The sequence below is a fragment of the Coccinella septempunctata genome, chromosome 1 (genome assembly GCF_907165205.1).
Source record: "Coccinella septempunctata chromosome 1, icCocSept1.1, whole genome shotgun sequence".
Lineage (NCBI taxonomy): Eukaryota > Metazoa > Arthropoda > Insecta > Coleoptera > Coccinellidae > Coccinella > Coccinella septempunctata.
In genome coordinates this window covers 41,367,889-41,387,253 of record NC_058189.1, presented here as the reverse complement: position 1 = coordinate 41,387,253, position 19,365 = coordinate 41,367,889, and the positions used below count along the sequence as shown (strand labels likewise).

The window sequence follows — 19,365 nt, the reverse complement described above, 5'->3', positions numbered from 1 at the left end:
CTTAGTATAATAGCTATGTGAACCTTTATAATCTAGGCACACTGAGCCCTACTTATCCGAGCCACTCATTAACTCAGAAAACCCTTATATACAATAAAGATCTTTACATCGAAACAATTCAAGTTGCACAAGAGAATTTGAATGGTGTCAATGAAAAGCATTTTTCACCCAGAAAATTCTTCCATACCATATGGTTCCATGTTCAATAATAAATCAAAAATTTTTTTTTGAGATGGTTCAGTGTGTATCTATTTTCTTTATTTCCTTGGGCAGTTTGTTTGAAAATTTTAAGCATCTGTACTCTGAGAAGTTTGAAGATTATTTGTGAGCAAATTGAATGACAATGTTCTTGCTATATAATTCGTTTTGAGATTAAGATGTTAAGAAAACAGATCTTTGTCTTTGAATAGAAATATCAAACAAACTTGAATGTATAAGGCATATAGTATGGTAAAATGCCATTTCTTCTGAAGTGTCCTCTACACGATTCCCTAAATGTTCCATTATTATTATGGCTTACTTCTGGAGAATGGACGACCTCAAAATTTCCTGTGCCTATTACTCAATATTCATTAGCATAATTAAGTACTGTGTCGAGTGTCGTGGGCATTTTTTAAATTATTATTCCCAATTTGCCGTTGCAGTTTTTTCTAAAAATAAAATCTTCGAATGCCACCACCTTTTTGGGACTCTCAAGAGTAGGAAATTTTTTTCATCTTCTTCATTCACAATCTTTCTGTTCGTGGAAACGCTGAGCTAAAATATGAGTTCAAGATCAAATTTAGTTCAAGATGTAACATAATATAGATTTACTTACATTGAATATGTTCGGTATGGTTAGATTTCAGAATATAAGGGTTACTATTATTCGCGAATCCAATTACCGTTGAGGGCGCTGCGAAATGAAAACAAACTTTGACGTTTGTCAGTACTCTTTTCGAGATTTGTACGGCCTAACAGAGTTTTTCTAGAAAATCAAGTGAATTGATTGATTTAGTTTCGTAAAGAAAGATCAACATTCTTTGGAAATATTTCATTTGAAAAGGATGAATTGTGGAATAAAATCGAGCGGTGATATTGGTGATCCACTGTACCTAAGTACCTAGACACAAAATCCTATTATTTCACAGATTTTGTGAAGTTTCTATTTGAAGTATTTCAATTCCATGTTATGATATTGGTATTCCTCATACTGAAATCTCAAGAGACATAAATATGATTCAGCTCATGGAACAAGATCTACAGATGAGAAAAAGCATTCATTTGGAAGTATGAAAATTATGAAATTGTATTTCTAAATCATCAATTGAATTTAGCAGAATACTCTCGCAAAGAAAAATCGTTTAACCTAACTCCTGCCAGTTGAAAGCACTGATATAAATACCTTTTCCAATATTTTTTCGGAATAAATATTTCTATTCAGAAACCCAGACAATAATCCCAATATAACTTCTCCAAATAATAATTATAATACTTTGTTTGACAACGTGATATAAGAAAAAACATAAGGAACTAAACTTGTTTTGACTTTGCAGTACTGACAAAGTAGTTTCGGAATTCAGTCGGCAGAGGGCGTCTAGATTTTTGGATTCGCCAATATATGAATGAACGACCGTCAATCTTTTTGATGCTCTGTCTTCTTTTTTTTTCAATCACTTTCGGTATTTTTATCTATGATTTTTGTAGTATTGATTTAAGATGTCTAAATACATACATGGTGTATGCACTGGTTAGATTTTGTTTTTTCATCATAGGAAATAAGGGATAAGTATCGTTTTTCCCACCGTAAGTAGCGCTATTTAGAAATTGACAGATCTCAATTGATATTTGAAAATAATTTGAATATATTCCTACGACTGGCGAATGTGTTATCTTTCAAAGCGATTATTGGTGTGTGAAAATGTATTAGTTTCGAGAAAGGGTGCACAACATTCATTTATTCAACATGTCGTTCAGTTTTCTGTATGGATAATCAAGAACTACAGCTTAGAATTCGGTGTTGTTGGACTATCACCCTTTGTTGTTGGAAGTTGAAGCAGACCAAAACAGATGAACGAACATTCAGGACAGATACCTACAGTTAAAAGTTTCATGGCAACTTCACCGATATTTAATCGAAGGAACTGTATTGAAAATACGTAATGTGAATTGTGAGTATGTATTTAGAAACAGAGACATATGAATCTATTCGAGTCTGCTCTTCAAATATTCTTTACGAGTATAGTGAAAATTTCGTTTCCGTCAGCTGAATATTTAAATATATTTATTTTTGCATCATTTTGTATTTGATTGATTATTTCTAATTCATGAAATGGAATAAAGACCTTTATTATTATTATTATTATATTGGATATTTTTCCAATTAACTGTGTTTTATCGAAGTCATGTTGAATTACCCTCCTCATCAATACAATTTGTCAAACAAATTACTCCATTCTATAGCTTTTCAACTTCAAATTGAGAATAATCACATTCAAATTGAGATTGAACAAATTCAAAATGAGAATAAGCAACTTCAAAATGGTAAACACAATCGAATTGGCAATGAACACATTCAAAATGGGACTAAACTATCTTATATTGGGAAATGACAAATAATGAAGTATTGATCAGATAATTTTGAGTGTTTTGTATGGATTCCCAAGTTTTTCAATGAAACTGTTCATAAAATAGCGTTAGATAAAGTTTATATGCAACTCTGTGTCTCAATTGGAAGTTGCAAAGGTACCTACCTTTGCTTAGTTACAGAAACGTATGAAGATAATTCCATGTCCAACTGATTGCTTTTATAAAAGTGAATGGTGTATATGATATAAAATACGAATACTGTTTCGTTAAGAAACATTTTTGGACAAATGTTTTTGCAACTTTTTCGTTTAGATTCGTCGATCCATGATAAGAATCATCATCATAAATTTTCGTCCGACGTCATAAATCACACTGTGTGAATATGAAGTTCGTCCTACAGTAGACAGCACCTTGTGCCATTTATTCTGACCGTGAGAAAGAAATCCAAGAAATCCTTTATACGTAACTCGGAAACCTCCGCATTATTACTTCTGTCACGAATATTCATTTGACATGGATTCGGAACTCCCAGTAGCACTCAGATTACATCTCGGCACAAATTTACCGTAATAATAGTTTTGGAATTGCAGTGAATCCGCATTATATTCAAATATATCCACGTACTTATAGCGATATTGGTATACGAAGGAATTGTGCAACGAATCGCACTGATTGTTGGTTATTACGTATTGAGTGTTCGAAATGATCGAATGCGAAAGTTTCTAACATTTCCAGCCGCAACAATCATCATCAACGTCATGAAGTCAAATCGAAAAACGATTAGACTCTTACACCAACTGCGGCATCCACGTTTCATAAGGAGTGAAGGTTGATTTCACAGCTGTATGATCAGAATTCAGTTTCACGCTTTTGGATGCATCAAAAATTTCTAATTTTGACTAAAGTATTCTGAAAGATCACGTGGTTTTGCTTCGAAAATGTACCAGGAAAGTCTTCCTAACCGTCCGTCATGCTCATCCATACAATATATATATATATATATATATATATATATATATATATATATATATATATATATATATATATATATATATATATATATATATATATATCCAGCATACTATGTTGCGTCCATACATTGTTTTTGGGCCATACACTATTGCGTCCTGAATAATACTGCGTCCGTATACCGGACGCAGCATTGTTTTTCAAAGTTTTCTCTGGTATTTCGAGGGATTCAACGACAGGGGTGGTCGCAAATCGTGAAGGACGTCGAGAGCCATCTTTGGAACAATTATAGATTTCATTAATCTTTTGATAAAAGAGTTATTCCATGTTGAAAAACATATCTCCAGACGCAGTAAAGTGCGTCTCATGAAACCTAAAGTATATTTTTAGTTCACGCAAATTCCGCATCGAGGGCGCTTCAAATGATGAAAACTGATATACAGTCAATATACATCTTTCACACGACGCATAATGTTGCGTCCTAAATCTGGCAACTGTGTATACAAGTAAACCAAGTTGTATTTGCACAACTGAAATGATTTAGCTTCCTAGGCTCCAAGGTCATCCCGAAAGTCTGTTAGGTGAAGAATTGGATTCTGTCTCCAGAGCAATAGCAGGTCCGATTGAAGTGCCCTTATGGTGTTCTTTTAACTGATATTGTCATTATTATTTTTTCGAATGAAAAAAAATTATAACTCACGTGAATTTTATTCCACTTCAATTATAAATCAAACGATAACACTTTCCAGAGAATTATCGGATTTATAAATTGACATGAAAGGTATCGCTTTATCCGCTTATGCTTATGTCATCTCATTTCACTTGTGAATTAAAATTTTTTTATTTCACTGGATCAATAAATGTCAACTTCCCTTGTTGCTAGAGGCAAGTGTATTTGCCTCTCCATTTCCTTTAGTAGAGGGACGAGGAACCTAGCTATAGAGTCACTACGGTCATACGGAGCAGTGTTTGTTGATCGGTCGTCCTGTATAGGCCATCTGGCATTTGTGAATTGGTGTATTCTCCAGATTCAATGTTCTTATGTTGATATCTACTACTTTCTTCATCGTCTTCAATAGAAACGATGTTGAATTAATTGTTCTTGAAGATTGTGGGTCCCCATTTTGGTGTGAAGGGAACTTTTGTCCTTCTCCATTTTCTGTGTATATGACTCATTCTAAGCAGCTTCTGGTTATCTTCAGAAGATGAAGACGAATCTCTTCTAGGATTTTTCTTTACACTTCTGGTGATCTATATAGATTGAAGGTGTTCATTGCCCACTCCAAACATCGTCTTTTAAATATCCCAATCTTCCTTCTTCTTGGTCTATATTGCTGTATCGATTCTAGTTATGGGTTTACTACCTGTGAAGGTTGTTTTGGGAAAACTGAAAGATCGTTCCTGTTCTCCTTCCGTGAATTATTCGTCTGGCTTATTGAGCGATATTGTGGGGTTGATTACTCCTTTTGCCATGATCTTTTGTATTCTGAGTGATGTGGGATTAGAAGTGACATTACCACAAAAATTAAAAAGTTCTACAAATTATGTAAACTCTTGCATATATGTAGTGTACCTGTAATATATTAATTAATAAGGACTATTTGTCAAAGTGTATATCACAGAGATGCTAGATCTGATTGAATTTAGAACAAATCATATTGTACACAGATGACTGAAACAATATATTTGTTCTGGGCGTAGTAAGGTTGAATAAGCGTACGGGTCTAGAACTTGGGCGTCCTACATGAAATCTTACTCTAGAGAGTAGATGTGCCATTCAAGGGTCCAGGAAGGAACCTCAAACAAACAGAGCCCTTCCTGACATCAAGCTTAACTGCACCGAATTTATTCAACAAAACAGCATGATCTTACTCGAAAATTTTTCTCTGAACAGCCTCCATTAGTCCGAGAGCTGGCAACGAAATTCGGCAAAAGTTTTGTACTGGCGTATAATTTAATATGATTTAGTATTGAGTGTGTACATAAGTCAGCACCCACTCTCAAGGTCAGGTAGTGGAACAACTAGCGGCAACGCGCTTTGATGTAGGTATATGAAATTACAACACACTCTACAAGTATTTTGTAATGATTGAAAATTGTCACTAGTTAATAGAACAGAAAACTTGAAAAAGTGGTCCGATCTCATTTTAGTGAAACGCGGTGTGTCAGTACACCACATAAGTTGCTGCCTTGACGATGTTGTTTCAGAAGAATTGTATTGGCTGAAACTGCATTTACTGCTCAAATATCATATATTATTTGTGAATAAAATATTCAGACCACATATCAGTAGAAGAGAGGCAGTCAGCAGTCACCCCAAAGTACGGATATTGTAATTTTATATAAATCAAAGAGCGTCGCTGATTCATATACACCATCAAAACTAACTCATATTTAATTATGATCCATTACAAATCTTTTGCCGATTTTCCTCGCCAGCTCTCGGAATATATGTCATTGTGATGTGTATGGCAATCGTATATTGGGTTCCAAGCAATGCATCCAAACTCCAGTTTGCTCGTCACAAATGTATTGAACAGCAAAATCATGGTTTCCGGATCAGAAAATATCTGCTATTACGCACGATGAATTCATACATTCTTGACCTCGTACCAAGTAAATGATTAACATGAGGAACAAATGTAAAACTTTGGATCAAAACAACGCCAAGATCTTTTATCTCCGTTTTTTTGCTCAGGACGCTGCCACCAAGACTATAACTATACAATAAATAGTTTTTTTTCCTGGTGTACGTGTCGATATTACACTCAAAAATGCTCAATGGTAGTTGATTTCTGCCACACCAAATCAAGAATGAGTCCACAAAGCACGCTGCAGGAAACGCAGTCTTCAATAGAGCCGATATCACCAAAGATTATGAAATCGTCGGCATGAGCCCATGCACGAATAGGATTAATAAGATGCATCCTCACTTGTTCAAACTTCCGGGAGTGGATAACTGGAGTGGAAGGCCTCTAAAATTACCTGATCGACTTTTTGTTCCAGATCGTAATACGAGAGGTTTGGCCAATTAGTTTCGAACTGTTGTAAGTTTTGCTTCAGATGGATCTTAATGGTGGATCAGTTCCTCTTTTGTTATTTTATATTCGATTATCCTATGGTCAGAGGTTGATGGTTTGGTCAACATTTCCCAAGCTTTAAAACTTCTTCTGGAAGCTGCGTTGAAGATTTTCACGTCCAGAACCCCTTTTCTTACCCTAGTGACAGAACCAGGTGTTGTCCCCACGTTCTTGAGATAGTCCTTCATTCTGCCAGAGTTCTGCAGGCTAGAATAATCTCCAATTCAGTAACGTTATTAGTTCTCAGATCTAAAAATTCTTCAATCAGAATTACCATTCAAACTTTATGCCCTGGGTATGAAGCCCCCTGTTCGAACATTGATCCTTTGTATTTTTCACTTTTCTGTTCTTCGTTCACTACCACACTATTTTTGGCAGCGAAGGGAATACGACACAAGAAATTCTGACAGAACTTTATCGAGCCCTTGCGTGTATATACACGCTTCTTCAACAACTTGGCATATGCCAAGATATTGAAAAAGCCTAATTACAATATATGCGAGCTTTATCATTCTCAAAACTGCTCTTGGTCTTTGGAGGTACAAATGAGAGCTTTGGTTATTTGTCTATGCCATAAACTTCTCTCAGATGGAAGTAAGGAATTCGCATTGTGTCTCTCTATATACCCTGATAAAGTATGAATTCTGCAAGCGGACAAGATGTGCATAAGAGTTTTCGTCGATCACGGCTAGCCCTGCAAGATGTTGAGGTGACTACTTGCATTATATTCTTCTTATACTACCTAGTATTCTAGTATCTAGTATCACTCCATCTTGATGAACAAATCCTCCCGTTTCCGACATCAGCTCAGCCGACTCCAGAAAAGCAGAAGATGATTTTTACAGCAAGTCATGGTCTTTCAATCTCTTGAAATATATAAAGTATATGACTATGTTTGGAAGATTATCGACTCGTATATTTGTAATTGAGACTGGTTATCGGGTGCAAACTGAGTCAAAAAAGGGCCACTATTGGTTAATTTCTCTTTATTGATTCCTAAGCTTTCGCTACTTTCTGTGTAGCTTCATCAGAGGTCTGAAACAATATTAAAATAGCTAAGAAGGTGACCAACACCCTACACTCTGTTATATATAGTAGAATAAAAGACAAAGAAAATTTGTTAGATAAAATCAATGTAGTCTACAGCGTAGGGTGTGGTGTTTGCGAGGGAGAGTATATTGGCCAGACAGGGAGAAACCTCAGAGCTAGGATTGCAGAACACAAAAGAGACTGCCAATTAATGAAACCCAAGTGTGGCCTGTCCAAACATACAGTAGAGACAGGACACAAGTTTAAATTTGTCGATTGCAGGGTCATAAAATCTTGCCCAAACCAAGAAAAAAGATGCTTCCAAGAAATGTTGGAGGTACAATTTAAAGAAAATACTCTTAACATTCAGAGCGATACAGGGGAAATAAATTCCATTTACTGCAATTCAGTACAGCTCATTAAGAAAAAACATAATAATATAACAAATGGCTCGGAGGTTCCTTCTTCTTCTTATCCCTCTGGTGTAGGTTAGTACCGTGTTTGTCAGTGGATTGTTTGTTTCTTTCTGTTATTCGATGTTCTGTGAACATAACCTGTAAGATAAGCCGTACCATTTACCGACAGTGTGGTAAAAGTTTTTGTTGAAATATATGAAATATAGCAGGAATCGTTTAACTCATCTGCATCAATTTGCACAATCCTTGAAGGTTCGAGTGTTTTTCATAAAGATTCGTCAGATGTTTTCTGATAATCTAATTTCAGACCATAGTATTTTGCTCGGATGGAGCGAGGCTTTTGTGAAACCTCACATTGAGTGAGTAAAACTTAAAAAATGTTTTTGTTTTTGTGTTTTAATGGCTTTGTTTTTTAATAAAAATTTCAGACCTCTGATGAAGCTACACAGAAAGTAGCGAAAGCTTAGGAATCGATAAAGAGAAATTAACCAATAGTGGCCTTTTTCTATTCAGTTTGCACCCGATAACCAGTCTCAAATATAAAGTATATGTTTACTCATATGATATTCGAATGAAAACTTCAGTTTTGCTTGTCTAATCTGGCTTTCTAATATCTTTTGTTCTGCTGGCGTGATAGATTTTCCTACTAGCTTAAGATCGATTCATATGTCGGATATTAGCTTCTCCAAAGCACTCCAGCTCTTTGAATTTGATTTTATTATGAGCTACTATTTCCTTGAGTGGGTCTTGACCTCTCAAAAATCTTATTCCATTTCCAACTTTTGTGTATAATGTTGGTATTGCAAACTTTGAAACCCCTGTCTTCCTGAGCATAAGTATATCCTTTGTATCGAAGACTTACAGTTACAGTTTGTTCGGCGCATCTGTCGAATCCCCCAGACCTGCTACCGCGACCAAAGCGGTCTATTGTGGCACACAAACAAGCTCAAAGAGCTAAACTTCTACCTCCAGTGCTATCTTCCAAAGGGAAGAGGTGATAACAGAGGAGGAGTAGTTCATGAGTTCCCCTTGAACCAGCCTGAGCGAACCTTGTCTGCCGCTGGGCAGTCACTGAGGATATGCTCAATGGTTTCGTCCTCCTATAAGCAAAGAGAGTCCTTGCAGGTATATCGAAGAGCTAGGATGCAGGCTACGATTCATATTCAAACTCTTCTATCGAACTCGAGAATTTCATTCGCCGTCCATTTAACTACCCTGAGAGAGTAGTTGACTCTCCAGACTGCCAAATTGTTCGTAGGATAAACATAGGATAAACTAACAACTGTGCAGTTAATGCATTCCTAATTTAAGTTATCTCCAGAGCACCACTCTCTCACATTCATTTGTTATTAAAAAAAAACGAAAATGAAATATATAACGTTTTTAAAATTATTGCATAATCACTAAAGCTCTTCTTGACAAAAAGACACTTAAAGAGTGTTTGAAACATTCTGAAATACGATTCCCCAAGTGAGCAGTCCACAAACTGAGGATGAGAACCATCATAAATATAGAGTTGTTTTGAAAGAGGAAAGTTGTAATAACTGGAGCCAATGTTATAATACGATCACGTCATCGAGTTCGAATAATCCTACTGTACCAGATTCTAAAACATATGTATGTGGCAACTACGCTGGACGCAACAACATGCTAATGGTGAAAGATTGAATAAAATTCGGACGCAGCATTGTGCTACATATGAAAACAAAATATACGCCGGACGCACTAATGGTAGGACCATGAAAGGACGCAATAATGTGCGTATATCAACTTCTTTATTAATAAAGATATTTGAGATCTGAAACGACCAAACTATGTAATTTTTTGCGTAGATTAATATACTTCGATCAGATTCCACCTAGGTAGCGTATTTCTGGGAGACGCAATAAGGTTGCTTTTTAAAAGGACGCAATAAAGTATGCCAGATGTAAATATATATATATATATATATATATTTTTTTTTTTTTTTTTTTTTTTTTTTTTCATCACCGTTTACCGGGTAATCATGCAGCTGCCGGACTTGGTTGTCAAGGCAGTCGCAACGCTATTGACCTTGCAAACACTTTCTCACGATACGGACGGTGTTCAAAAGTACTTGCTTCTGTGCCCGTGAAATTATGGTCTGATCCAGGCCCAGCTTTCGCGTATTTTCGATAAGGTGTTTTTCCACCAAACCATTAGTCGATATGATCAGTGGTAAGATACTTATGCCCTTTAAGTTATGTAAAGCGCGAAGCTGAAATGCTAGATCGTTGTATTTGCTGATCTTTTCCGAGTATGCTCTGGGAATATTGTCGTCCGCCGGGATAGTCACGTCAAGGAGGACACAAGTTTTCTGCTCCAGATCAAACAATGCGATATCGGGCCGGTTGTGTGCCACTCCACCATCTGTTATCAGTGTGGCATCCCAATATAATTTGTAGCGGCTGCTTTCCAGGAGTGTTTTTGGTTGATATATATATATATATATATATATATATATATATATATATATATATATATATATATATATATATAAGATAAATAAGCAGGTGATTGCATTGCTCGAGCATCTGATGTTTTCCTGGCGCACAACACTTTCAGTCCACAACGAAGAAGCGTCGTATCAAACACCTGAGATACAAATAAAAAGAGGCATATTCCAAGGAGACAGCCTGAGCCCACTATGGTTTTGCCTTGCTCTTAACATCCTGAGCAAGATGCTCAATAGATCATCGTATGGTTATTCCATCAACAACCAAACAATAATATCACATTTATCTTATATGGATGACCTGAAGCTCTATGCTAGGGGAAAAAAGCAGATGGAAGGTCTACTGGAGCTCGTGAGGGGTTATAGCGAGGATATAGCCATGACGCTTGGACTCGAAAAGTGCGCTACAGTGAACGTGAAGAGAGGGAGGATGACAGAGGAAGATGTTGTTACCCTATCTGATGGGCGAGAAATAACAGGCCTTAGCACGGAGGGAAGATATAAGTACTTAGGAATCCAGCAGACATTCGAAATACAACAGAGAGAAAATAAAGACAATACCAAAAAAGAGCTCCTCAAACGGGTGAATGCAGTCCTGAGTACGCAACTTTCAGCTAAAAACAAAGTCATGGCAATCAACATCTGGGCCATACCGTGCTTCACATACACCGCGGGAATACTTTCCTGGTCAGCAACTGAGTTAGGACAGGTTGACAGAAGCATACGAACGTTGTTCACGAAACACGGCATGTTACACCCAAATTCAGCCGTTGAAAGAATCTACTTACCTCGTAAAGAAGGCGGAAGAGGATTGTCCAACCTTGAAGAAGCATGCCTGAAAGAAAAAGAAAAATTAGATCACTTCTTCCAGAACTCCAACTCACCTGTGCATCGATGGGTCGCTGCATCTGATCGTAACTCCGTTGAAGCAGAAGAACTTGAGAGGGTAGATAAATTAGCGCTACTGAGGCAAAGATGGCAATCAAAGCCGCTACACGGACGATTTTATGCCAGCCTGCATCAACCTGAAGTCGACCTTGAGGGCTCAAATACTTACCTTACACAGGGCTATCTATTTCCTCAAACGGAAGGTACTTTTCTGGCTATCCAGGACCAGGTGGTGCCGACACGAACATACGTCCGACACATTATGCAGCAGCAAGTAGAAAGCACCAGATGCAGACTATGCAATAGCGCAGAGGAGTCGGTCCAGCACCTCTCGTCTGGGTGTTCAGCCATCGCGAGCACCAGTTATCTGACTAGGCATGACAACATGGGGAAGGTCGTCCACCAGCTGCTCTGCCTCCAGAAGCAGCTCCTTCACAATTTCACCCCACACCATCTATATTCTCCTCAGCCGACATTGGAGAACAACCAATGGAAGATCTATTGGGATCTGAGCATTGAGACAGATAGGAGTATTGAGCACAACAGGCCTGATATGGTGATTTGGGATAAGGAAGCAAAGACTGCCCTGATAATAGATTTCACAGTGCCTCAGGACTACAATCTCGCTAAAGCCTATGGAGAGAAGATATCAAAGTACGAGGCACTGGCCCAGCAGATGAGGGATATGTATCAGCTGAGGAAGGTCGACATAATGCCTCTCATAATATCTGCCAATGGGCTGGTTCCGAAAAAAACTACCGAACACCTGAAAGAACTGAGCCTCCCCCAGAATGCAACTCTATGGATGCAAAAGGCGGTAATTCTGGGAACTGTTAACATCATCCGAAAAGTGTTGTACCCTCACTAACACACGAGGTCGTCCTTGGCAAGTGCGCCTGGGCGACAGCGTACTCAACCACTTCAAAGTGTGAAGCAAAAAAAAAAAAAAAAAAAAAAAAAAAAAAAAAAAAAAAAAAAATATATATATATATATATATATATATATATATATATAATACTTTAGATAATGATCGTTGAATGATATATTATTTAATAAGGGATGTCGATCAACACACTGATGAGGTATTTACTCTTTATTCATAATAGCCTAGCTTTCGGAAACGGTTGTTTCCTTCCTCAGGGCAGCTGTAAAATTATACCATGAAAAACAGACAACCAAAAAACATCATAGACCTCTTACCGAATACGAGCTCTAGTGTTATACGGCAATATAGTCATGAAATCAAAACTTAAAAATAATTTGAGCTTCTACAATTTCTTAATAAATCACATGTACTGGAAGTGTCAAAACAATCAAGGTTAAAAACGTACAGAACATAGAGTTACATTTTTATTATTAACCGTCAACTGGACCATCGAAGAATATATATATATATATATATATATATATATATATATATATATATATATATATATATATATATATATATATATATATATATATATATATATATATATATATATATATATATATATATATATATATATATTCTTTTGATATAGAGCATTACAATCTTGAACAGCAAACATTAATTATAGCATGTGTATGAGATACAGTTTTAGCAGAGGTTAGCGTAACGGGGTACCATACAAATTGGTGTATGATACAAGAGCTTAGGGAAAAACCTCAGTAAAAAAACCCTTTCTCCCCGTGAGTGTAGTGGATTGTAATTGTTCACGAAATAAGCTGAAATATTCCATATTGAAGGGCATCTCGCACTGCAAAAATTGATTCTTTCTCCAACAAAAAGGAAAATCCAGAAAGTCTTCTCCAAGATACCAGAAACTTTCATCTGAAATAAAGAGAAAACAAAAGCAGAAAAACGTAAAATAATAAAATTAGATTCAATATGTCAGATTGACCTAAAATTGACAACCCAATTCAAAAAAGATTCGGAAACTGCATGTATAGCTCTAAAACCATCCTGAAATTTATAAATTGGACAATGATTAACTAGATGATTTATGGTTTCTTCTGGTTCCCCGCATTCACAACTAGGGCTTTCAACTGAATTCCACCTGAAAAGCATGCTATTGCAACGTCCGTGACCTGTTCTTATACGATTCAGAATACACCATATTTTCCTGGGAAGATCAAAACCAGGAACTCTATTCGAAGGATCAGTTACTAATTCTTTGTTGAAAATAGTGCACCTATTCCATTCAGACTGCCAAAGGTCTTTGTCCCTTATATTCGAATTGAGAAAAGAGTTGGACAATAAAGGTTTACGCGACTTCAGTCTTGGAATGGTATTTTCGGGAATATAGGATAGAATTGGGAACGAGTCTGGATAGGATTGGAATTTTTTCCAGGAATTCATAACCGCAGTCTGTCTACGAATATGAGGCGGTAAAATGTTTGAAAGAACTGGTAACCATTGAATAGGTGAAGATCTAATAGTTCCAGTTATGGTTCTCATGGAAAGATTCAGTTGTGCATCAATTTTCTGCACATGAGCACTATTAATCCAATCGGGGCAACAATATTCAGCAGCCGAAAAAACCAAAGCTAGAGCTGCCGTTCGAAGAGTGGCTGCATCAGCACCCCATGAAGTGCCAGCTAGTTTATGGAGAATATTATTCCTGGTTTTTAACTTCAGACGCAGACTTTCCAAATGGGCTTTGAAATTCAGCGAGGAATCCAGCTTAACACCTAGATATTTCGGATTGAAGTTATGTTCCAAAAAAGAATTACCGAAAACTACACTCAATTTTCTATATTTTTGATGATTATTCAAATGGAAACACGAAACCTCGGTTTTATTTGGGTTAGGACACAAACGCCACTCGAAAAAGTAATTCCTCAAAATTTCTAAATCCGTAGATAAATTATTTTCTATGCATCTAAAATCAGAATGACGGAAAGCGAGGGCAATATCATCAGCGTAAATAAATTTCTCAATGAGCCGTATCTATGAATAAGTACCAGCATATGCTAGAAGCTAGAAATGCATGTAAGCATTTTCTAGATAGCAGATACTTCCAAACTAAAAAAGAACTATAAATTATGGAGTAGACTGTCGTAATTTTTAGGAAAGCAACTTTAGCAAGTAGCACTTGTGGTCACTAGCGGGGGGGGGGCTGTGCCCCCCAAGACCAAAATCTCCTCCCCCAAGACCAAAATCTCCTCCCCCAAGACCAAAATCTCTTCCCCAAGACCAAAATCTCCTCCCCCAAGACCAAAGTCTCCTCCCCCGGCTAGAATTTTCATATGATTTCTAAACCTATTCCCGAAAATTTTCCTCACTACGCCAGTGGGTTCGAAAAGTCCTCGAAAACCCGAATCTGGGATACGTTTCTGAAAATTATTAAAGCACAGGTGACCCAAGCTTATACGATGGACTATTTTTTATGCGATAACGCTTTGACAACTTCATCGGAGAACCTCATCCGAATACATCCGATAATATGCGGCATGCGCACAAGTAGCAAATACTGCCATACCGACTCCTCTGACGAGGAGCTAAATGCTCATACTCGTACCGGCGTTGCCACGTCTGTCGTCTACTTTTTAAGCCACAGAACATTTGAAAACTGTCAACTGTTCATCTCTGACAGCCTGTCAACTCATTTCACATGTCTTATTTATTTTTATTTTGTTATCAGAGACCGTTTATTATTTACATTTTTCATTAATATTCTTTGTGAAATTGTGGTAATAATTATATCAGAAAATCTGTATTGAATAGATGACCAATGCAACACAAATAACAGGGTTGCAATCACTTACAACATGATTAACAACATTAACAACAAGAAGTTTTCAGCGGAACGTTAAATTAAACTGATATATCTACATATAACAACATAAGGGTCCTGTAACGTTCCTCGAACAACTGAAGAACATTAGAATCATTACTTGGAAGACTGAACCTGGTCGAAAGACCCTCTCGGTCAAAACAAAGATTTGGACCATTATAGGCCCCTCCAACCTTCTAGCCTCACAAAAATTGTGGAGACAAGCAAAAGCGTCATTACAAGTAAAACTCCTCACTTGACGAATATTTTCGTTGTTTCAAGGTATAAAAGAGTGGTATTTAACTTCATCTAGAGCTCTAAGAATATATATTTGGCAATCTGTAATAGATAAATAGATATATGAAAAGTAAGTTGATATTAAACTTTTGATATGATAACTATCATCATCATATATCAAGATTTCTGAATTAACTATAAATTTTCTTTCAGTGAATACAAAGAGTACCCAATTTATTGAAATTTTGAAAACAAATCAAGAAGTGGCGGATTTTATTCCCAGAAGATAAGCCAGATGTACGAAAGCATTCAGAGCGTAGCAGCCTACAAATACTTTATAATTAGCCTTTTACCTAGGTTACTCTATAAAATATTTGGAACATAATATTCGAGGAAAGTATTTCACAAAAGGGTTAGCACAGATGAATTGATGTATATTTAGAGAAGGGAATAATGACCAACCTGTAATAAAATACTGCTTTGAGGATTGTGAAACTCTGGATCCATATGGAATGCGTCTGGTAGACCATTGTTCCTGGCCTTTATTTCTACAGCATTTGTACGGGTAATAAGAGATGGAATGAATATTTTCTCAAAATGTAAATACGTAATATTATGTAATTTAGTTGTATTAAATATTCTTGAAAAGATGCACTGTTTCATTGAAAAGGTGTATTCAATATAGGTATATATAAAACAGGAACACTATAGTAGTAGTAATAAACTTTATTGAAACAATGTTTCCAAGGGTTAACAACTCAGGTCTTCCTGCCCAGGAACACTATAAAAATATAATCGATACAAAATAGAACTAGTTAGAAAAACAGCATAAATATAATGAGTATAAATAAAAATATAACTAGTATAAGTCAGCTCTCCTAATAATAGCAGTTTTGTTGTCTCCTCATCAAGTAATTTGAGTGAAGCTTCTTATGCTGAAATACAGAAATTTCTTCCGGAATAAAAAAAAAACTTAACACTGTTTCCTCGGCCTCCACATCCAACAACACAACGAGAAAATGGCATAATTATTCACTTCCTGCTAATATACTGTGTGACTTTCCCAAGATATCGAATACTTTCATTACCATTACTGGCATTAATAACGCACATTTAACACTAAAGAATCACTAGGATTAACACCACCATCAAATTAAAAACCAAAAATAATGCATTTCTATCTATCCCAGTTTGGAAACTGGTTAAGCATGAACACGGCACAGTTAGTACTCGGAAGCATATTACACTAACCCTCGACGATAAAAAGCTATCTTCCCCTCAGGAAGTGGCTGATGCATTCGTGAATTACTTTAGTCAGGTGAACAGGCTGGCGCTGAGCAACTATTATGGTAACTCTATGTCAAACAAGTGTACCACTCACAAATTGATGAATCATAATTTTTTTTTCTTTCCTGTACTGCCAGATGAAGTTTGCAACACCATTGTCAGTTTAAAGAATAGTAGTAGCACTGGTCATGACGGAATATCTGCCAGAATTTTAAAATCAATCTCCCCTCTAATTGCGGAATATTTCTCCGATCTCGTGAACGAATCGATTTCCACAGGCCTTTTTCCATCTGCCCTTAAGTTAGCTAGGGTTTTACCTATCCATAAGAAAGACGACATCGATAACATAGCGAATTATAGACCAATCTCCATACTTAGTCAGCTTTCCAAGGTGTTCGAAAGAATTGTATATAAGCGAATGCATGATTACTTGTCTCAGTTTTCCATCCTAACTAGTAGGCAGCATGGCTTCAGAATTGGTCGATCCACCCAGACTGCGAGCTGTGAATTTGTGGAGTACGTCTATGAGTGCTTGGACAGTGGTTCCTACGTCGCCGGCCTGTTCTTTGACCTTTCGCGGGCCTTCGACTGCCTTAATCACCATTTCATCTTAGACAAGTTGTACCAAATAGGTTTCCGGGGTATATTTCTGGACTGGATCAACAGTTATCTTACTAACAGAAAAAATTATGTTCAAATCAACAACTATGAATCTCAAGAATATGAGTCTGATCTAGGCGTACCTCAAGGATCGGTTCTTGGACCGCTGCTCTTTATATTCTTCATTAATGAGTTGCCTGATTATATTATTGCTTCTATAATAATTCTTTTTGCCGACGACACTTCCGTAGCAATCAAAGCAATTAGTTTAATGGAACTTAAATCACTCTGTGAAATTGTAATTCAGAGCTTCATTGATTGGTGTCACAAAAACTCACTGATAGTTAACTTTAATAAAACCCAAATAGTTAAATTTCAAATTCGTGACCAAGCTTCTGAACCTTTTGTTATTGTAAACCAGAATGGTAATTTGCAGTCAACGGAATGTGTGAAATTTCTGGGCTTGTATTTGGACACACATTTGAGATGGCATGATCATATCGATCACATTTGTAAAAAAATCAACAGTTCATACTATGCAATATTGCGACTAAAGAGTGCACTTCCAGCTGATGCTTTGCTGGGTATTTATTACAGTATGGTTTACAGCCATTTGAGTTATAATGTTGTGTTATGGGGTAACTCAACAAATAGCATTAGGGCGTTCAGGGCCCAGAAAAAAACAATCCGACTTATTTTCAACTTAAGACCTCAGGATTCATGTAGACCAGTTTTCAAGGAACATAAGATTTTGACTTTCCCCTGTATTTACATCTTACAGTGTCTTTTATATATACGTTCTAATTTGAATCATTTGAATAAGTGTTCCGACTTCCATGAATATGAGACGAGACATAAGGAAATACTGTGCATACCAAAACATAACACTGCCAAGTATGAATTGTCACCATCATTCACAGGCATCAAACTTTATAATAAATTGCCCAACTCTTATAGAATTATGAACGATAGGCAATTCAAAAATCATGTTAAATCATTACTGCTTGATAAATGTTTCTATAGCATACCTGAATTTTTTTTGTATAAATTTTGATTGATTAGTTTATTTTTCTCTCGATCTATCGAGTTATATTCTTCTTGTACGTGTCCTATACATTTTTTTCAAATGTCTGAAAGGATTGAAATATATTATTATTATTATTATTATTATTTCAAAGTACGTATTTTAAATAAAAGTAAAATAATATTCCAAATGATGTGTTATTTTTGCCTACACAACACCTCACAATTTTATTTTGACATCTATCTGACAGCTGGTTGAAGTTTCAGTACCGAAGTTGACAGTTTCAGTATGAGAGGTAGACGTGGCAACGCCGGTACGAGTATGAGCATTTAGCTCCTCGTGACTCCTCTGTGCATGCCCGAAGCCCTCTCAGATTCATATAGAAATTTACGTTGTGTGCATGCGTCCAGTGGTTCTTGAATCGTGAACTTTATCGTTACATACATAGTTATACCTAAGATTAAGATAACTAACCCAGTCCTGTGATTTGTGATCTATACATTGAAAAGTTGAAAGACCTTAATAGAAACTTGAAATAGTATTATTATTATCAAACTCTCCGGACTATTTTTATTTATACAGTAGAGTTGAGTGTATTTAGAAATGAAGCGTAAACAAGCCATCGATTCATTTTTCTTCAAAAAGACAAAGGTATATATTTTCTGCAGCTTACTTGAGTCTGAAATTATTTTGAGTAATAATCCAAAATATAGTCGTATTCTCTTCTCTGATTTGTCATACGCCTCTATGGAAAGAGGAGAAGTAATGAATAAGGTATCCGAGACTTTTTCACACACCAAATTTCTGCCTGCAGATTGAGTGAATATTGTTCGTCATTTCTGAAATATTTTCGGAAAGAATTGTCCAAAATGATTTTGAAAATATTCAAAATTAAACATGGTAGAATTCGATAAAAAATACTTTTATGTTCCAAAATCCAAAGATATATAAATATTCTTTTGAATGTCAGCAATACATTTTCAGTTATCAAACAATATAGCATATGTATGAGTTTCAGCAAAGGTTAGTGTAACG

General features: G+C 36.2%; 1 long non-coding RNA gene across 1 annotated transcript; it reads left to right on the top strand.

Annotated features, from left to right (window-relative positions):
* Positions 1–14,904: 14,904 nt before the first annotated feature.
* Positions 14,905–16,069, top strand: LOC123321485. Its single transcript, XR_006538864.1, has 2 exons — positions 14,905–15,549; positions 15,633–16,069. It is a non-coding gene; the product is annotated as an uncharacterized LOC123321485 (long non-coding RNA).
* Positions 16,070–19,365: the final 3,296 nt, after the last annotated feature.